The sequence below is a fragment of the Mustela lutreola genome, chromosome 10 (assembly GCF_030435805.1).
Source record: "Mustela lutreola isolate mMusLut2 chromosome 10, mMusLut2.pri, whole genome shotgun sequence".
NCBI lineage: Eukaryota > Metazoa > Chordata > Mammalia > Carnivora > Mustelidae > Mustela > Mustela lutreola.
Window position 1 is genome coordinate 114,971,579 of NC_081299.1, and position 6,132 is coordinate 114,977,710.

Below are 6,132 nucleotides of genomic sequence, written 5' to 3' on the forward strand. Positions count from 1 at the left end.
AGAAGCCTAAAATCAAATATTTATTAAATATATATATCCATATCTTTTCATGGCGTGGTAATTCATTTCTCTAGCATTAAATAATATTCCATTGTTTGCATGTACTACACTTTATTTCACCTTTCACCTATGGAAGGATATCTTGGTTGCTTCCAAGCTTTTGTCAGTTATGAATAAAACTACTATAGACATCTTTGTGGGTATAGATTTCATCTTCTTTGGATAGATACCAAGAACTGCTACTGCTGAATCATCTGGCAAGGATATGTTTAGTTTTGTAAGAAACTGCCAAGTTGTTTTCCATTCTTTATTCTCAATAGACATGGAAGAACATTCCTGTTGCTCCACATCCTCACCAACATTTCGTGTTCTGTTGTCAGTGTTCTGGATTCTGGGTATGCACTGGTGTCTCTTTTTTGTTTTAATTTGCATTTTCCTGATGACATATGATGTGAAGCATCTTTTTATATGCTTATTTGCCATCTGTAATATTTTCTTTTGTGAGGTATCTGCTAATGTCTTTGGCTCATTTTTAATCAGGTTTTTCCCCCATTGTTGAGTTTTAAGGGGTCTTTGTGTATTTTTGATAAACAGTCCTTTGCCAGATGTGTATTATGCAAATGTTTTCTCATAGTCTATGCTTTGCCTTTTCATTCTCTTGGCATTGTGTTTCACAGAGTAGACATTTTTAAATTCAGTGCTTGTGCTTTTGTAGCTAAAGTTATTTCCAAAACCAAGGTAATTAAATTTTCTTCTATATTACCTTCTACATGTTTCATGTTTAGGTTTATAATCCAATCTGAGTTAATTTTTGTGAAGAGTGTATGATATCTGCTTGGATTTATTTTATTTTATTATTTTATTTTATTTTTATTTTATATTTTTACATTTAGCTTCACCATTACTCCAGAACCATTTGTTTAAAAGATTGTATTTTGCTCTCTTGTATTGCTTTTGCTTTTATATTAAATATAAAATATAATTGATAATATATATTCCATTCCTTTAATCTAGTCTTTCTGTGGTATTACAATATCTTGCTTACAATTATCGTTATGGTATACTTTTTTTAAAAGATTTTATTTTTTTATTTGACAGAGAGAGAGATCACAAATAGGCAGAGAGACAGACAGAGAGAGAGATGAGGAGAAGCAGGCTCCCTGCTGAGCAGAGAGCCCTATGCGGGACTCGATCCCAGGCCCCTGGGATCATGACCTGAGCCGAAGGTAGAGGCTTAACCCACTGAGCCACCCAGGCACCCCATCATTATGGTAAACTTTGAAGTCAGTCCTCAGTCTCTGTTCTCCTTCAACACTATGTTGACTATTGTGAGTCTTTGCCTCTCCATATAAACTTTAAAATAACTTTGTTAATAGTAAAAAAAAAAAAAAAGAACTTGCTGGAATGCATTACTTGTATAGATAAACTTGGAAACCAGTGACCTCTTGAGCTTAGAAGGAGATAGACCATGGACATCAGTTGTCACAGTGGTGCCTCTGGCAGAACCTATTGCAAATCCCTAGGGAAACTGAGACCTCAAGGATCTGAGAGAATGTCTAAGAAGTACTTGATACATCCCTTGGGTATGGTTTATTGAAGTGTCCACCTGTCTGAAAGCTGGGGAATCTAGATAAGGGAGGGAAAATTAGTTATGATAAAACATAACAAACATCAATAAATTTTGTAAAACTAATTGTCATGGCTCATATACAATATGACCAACAGAGGGACCACCATAAGGAAAGCATCAGTTATGTTTATTGTGAAATTTTTTATTCAAAATATAGCAATGAGAGGGGAAGACACAATGAGAAAATTACCATTTTTTAAATGGTAAACTTCTTACAAAATGGAATAGGTTTTATATTCTAAGTAGTATATTGAAAAGTAAAACATTGGGGCGCCTGGGTGGCTCAGTGGTTTGGGCTGCTGCCTTTGGCTCGGGTCATGATCTCAGGGTCCTGGGATCGAGCCCTGCATCAGGCTCTCTGCTCCTCAGGAAGCCCGCTTCTCTCTCTCTCTCTCTCTCTCTCTCTGCCTGCCTCTCTGCCTACCTGTGATCTCTGTCTGTCAAATAAATAAATAAAATCTTTTTTGAAAAAAGAAAAGAAAAGTAAAACATTAAAAAATAAAATTTTAATTTAAAAAATTATGTAATTTTAAAAAAAGGATAAAAATAGAAGAACCATTTTTCTTATAACTGGAAAATACTGTGTATATATATCTATCAAAAATAACTTGTCGGGCGCCTGGGTAGCTCAGTGGGTTAAGCCGCTGCCTTCAGCTCAGTTCATGATCTCAGGGTCCTGGGATGGAGCCCCACATCGGGCTCTCTGCTCATCAGAGAGCCTACTACCTCCTCTCTATCTCTGCCTGCCTCTCTGCCTACTTGGAATCTCTCTCTCTGTCAAATAAATAAATAAATAAAATCTTAAAAAACTTGTCATGGGGGTGCCTGGGTGGCTCAGTGGGTTAAAGCCTCTGCCTTCGGCTCAGGTCATGATCCCAGGATCCTTGGATCCAGTCCCACATCGGGCTCTCAGCTCAGCAGGGAGTGTTCTTCCTCCTCTCTCTCTGCCTGACTCTGCCTACTTGTGTTCTCTGTCAAATAAATAAATAAAATCTCTTATAAAAAAAATTAAAAAAAATACCTTGTCATGTCTTGAATCAGGAGCATATGGAAAAAAATAATATCTGAGGACAATACTTCTGCCATGTTTTGTGCCTTGTTAATATTTTTAAACAGTCAGGCAACTTTTAGCTTTATTGAAATACATGCTATGATACCAGCAGTGCCTTTTGGAGCCCTATGACTATAAAAATTAATTGCAAATATTCAAAATGTTTACTATGGTGTCACTATTTAGGGCCACCACCAAGCATGTTTCAGAAGTAAGCATAACTGTTACTCTTCTGTAAGGCAAAAGGGCATGTTTTCAGGAGTTCCATCTGCTGTACCAGGAGGTGAATCAAGTAATGATTTTTGTCTATAAAATAATTCACTTTTCAATCTAACATTCCTCATTCCACATTATAATAATAAAAACTAGGAGGAGACTAAAACAAACAAACAACTACAACTACAACAACCAGCTTTTCCTTCAGTGGAAAAGTAAATAGAACCTTATGAGTAGCCTGAAATTTATTTTTAAATATTTTTAAGATAAGCGTTTTTGTTAGAAAACCATATATTTTATATTACTAAGAAATAACAGGCAAAGTTTTAGTAACTTCTAAAAAGTCTAGTTACTTCTATTTATCTATTAACTCATCTCTTTATGAAGTAGAACATGATCACAACTATTGTATCTACCCAAGTTTGTATGCTTTGGTTATTTTATGTTTGCTATTTCCTTTCTTAATTGTTACAATATTTGATACATAATAGTATCTTTAAGTCCATCTATGGTTTCACAGAATTTGTTTGAACTTCATAAAAATGTACCATACTTTCGCACTGTCCTTGTTTTACTTCTCTATTAACTTTCCAAGACTTATTCACTTTAGAGTGTGTAGCTATCATTTATTTTTATTCCTCCATAATGCTATGTTTACAAATTTGTATTTATCTGTACTTTTAAAAATATCTTAATTATAAACCATTTCTCATCTCATGTAACACTCATGTTACTTCTACACTTATCAGAATTTATGTAACTGAAAACCACAACTCAGCAACAATATAGCACCATTTTTCAAAATTAAATGGCTTACCAGAATTCTTTAATTCTATCCTTTATTTGTATTAGATGACCCTTTATTCTGGTATTTGGCATTGTTCATATGGAGGAAAGCTTATGAGTTGATATTCCATAAATAGAAGGATTTATTATGATTGATTAATTATTTTCATTTAGAATGCATAGAATATGGTTGATTTAATATTTCTTTCTTACTCTCTGCCTGGAACATAGTGCTATCTATGTAATAGCCACTAAAATATTAAGTTAATTACCTAAACTTTAAACTTCATATGAATAGGAATAACATACAGAACTCTTCTCAGATTGGGACACCTGGGTGGCTCAGTCAGTTAAACACCTGAGCCTTTAGCGCAGGTCATGATCTTAGGGTCCTGGGACTCAGTTCTGCAACAGAATCCCTGCTTAGCCGGGAGTTTGCTTCTCCCTCACCCTGCTGCTCCCCCTGCTTGTGCTCTCTCTCACTCTCTCTCTTACAAATAAATAAAATTTAAAAAATGAATTCTTCTCAGATAGCTAATATAGAATATCGTCTTTGTATTCATCAAAGGGAAAGTGCCATATAATAATGAAATTCAGACTACTTCAAATTCATTTTTTAACCAGTAAGAAAGTACTGGAAACAAGCCAAAAATGTCTTTAATGAATTAAAGAAATAGATTGATTTTCAATATCTTAATGTTTCTAAAATAAATTGCAAAATTTTTATACTAGATATCAGTGTAAATATTCATTATACAAGGATATTCTAAAAATAAACCTGAGAAAACTACTTGTCATATAGTAGTTTGACAAAAGTCAGTTTGGGTAAAACTTACAACACCTACCACCTGCAACTCTTGTTCTATAATTTAATTATTTTAATTTACAAAAATACAAAAATAATATATCAGAGTAAGTATATTGATAGCTTTGAAGGTATGCTCTGGTTGTGCACTGTTTACTATTGAAAGGGGAATCAAATATGTGATGCTTATGGTGTGACTATATTAAAATTCAACAAGTTCAGAAGCATACGAGGAATAGAATAAAGACAAAAGATGACCCTTACTTATTCTAAAGATAGACATTGGTATATATGTGCTAGTTGGGGAGAGAATTCGGCCAGTAGATGGAGGATGTGTTAGTGGAAAAAAAAAGACACAACGTTTTGGTTGAATGTTTAGCACTAAATTTAACAAAGTGAATTGTGTGTTAATAGCCTTGAGTAAAGTCCAAAAAATATTTTCAATTCATTGAAGATTATTTAGGAATAACTTGAAAAATACAACTTGATAAGGATTCCAATAAAAGATTCATAAGTAATACAAGTTTCAAAATTTTTAGTATATTTTCCCTAAAAAGCCATTTGATTTAAATTAAAAAGAATTCTATTTACCTGCCACTTAAATAAGAGGAAATTATTTGGTTTTGTAATAAGTCAATAAAATACATTAACATATCTTGAGAAAACAGATATGCACACTAAATTAAAAATAATAGTGCTTATGCTGTTCAGCAAACATTTGTAAAATTCCTTTCCATCAGCTAGCTCTGGAGTTCTGCTAGGTGAGTAAGGCCATGTATGTTACTGCTCAGAGTACTGACGCAAAGCAATTGTCCCCTTCACATCCATTTTTTGCCGTTGATATGTCACACTATGTTGTTTAGAGATACATAGATGGGCCTACATGAAGGCCTTTTTTTGGTGTGTATATGGGTGACTGTGATTTAACTTTCAAATCAGATGGCTCCTGATTTACAATGATTCAACTTGTGATATATTTGGCAATGATGTGAAAGTGAAAGTGATTCAGTAGAAACTGTACTTTGAATTTTGAATTTGGGTCTTTATAAAAAGGGCCAATGACATGTGGTATGGTGCCGTCTTGTGATGCTGGGCAGGGGCAGTGAGCCACAGCTCCCAGTCAGCTAGAAGATTACAGGGGTGAACACCTGATATTCTTACAAGCATTCTATATATAACCATTCTTCTTTTTTTTAGTGTAATATTTAATAAATTGCATGTGATATTTGATACTTTGTTATAAAATAGGCTTTGCTTAAGATGATTTTGCCCAAATGCATGCAAATGTAAGTGTTTTGAGTATGTTTAAATAAGCTTAAGGTAAGCTATGATATTTGATAGTTTAGGGGTATTAAATACATTTTCAATTTTGTATGTATTTCTCTGTACATAGCCCCCTTGTAAGCTGAGGAACATCTCTAAATGTATATGTAGCCTTGGTATGGCTTACATATTATTGGCATGAAACATCTAGAACAGTACGTGTGCCATATAATTGTCTACAACATCAAACAAGTTTCTTGAAAACTTGTGCCAAAGGGGTTATGTCTTTAAGGATTCTTATTTCAGAAGGGTTCTCTCAAACGTAAGATTTTTCAGAATTTAAGTGAAAATCTGACCAAACTAAAAATTTTTACATTTTCC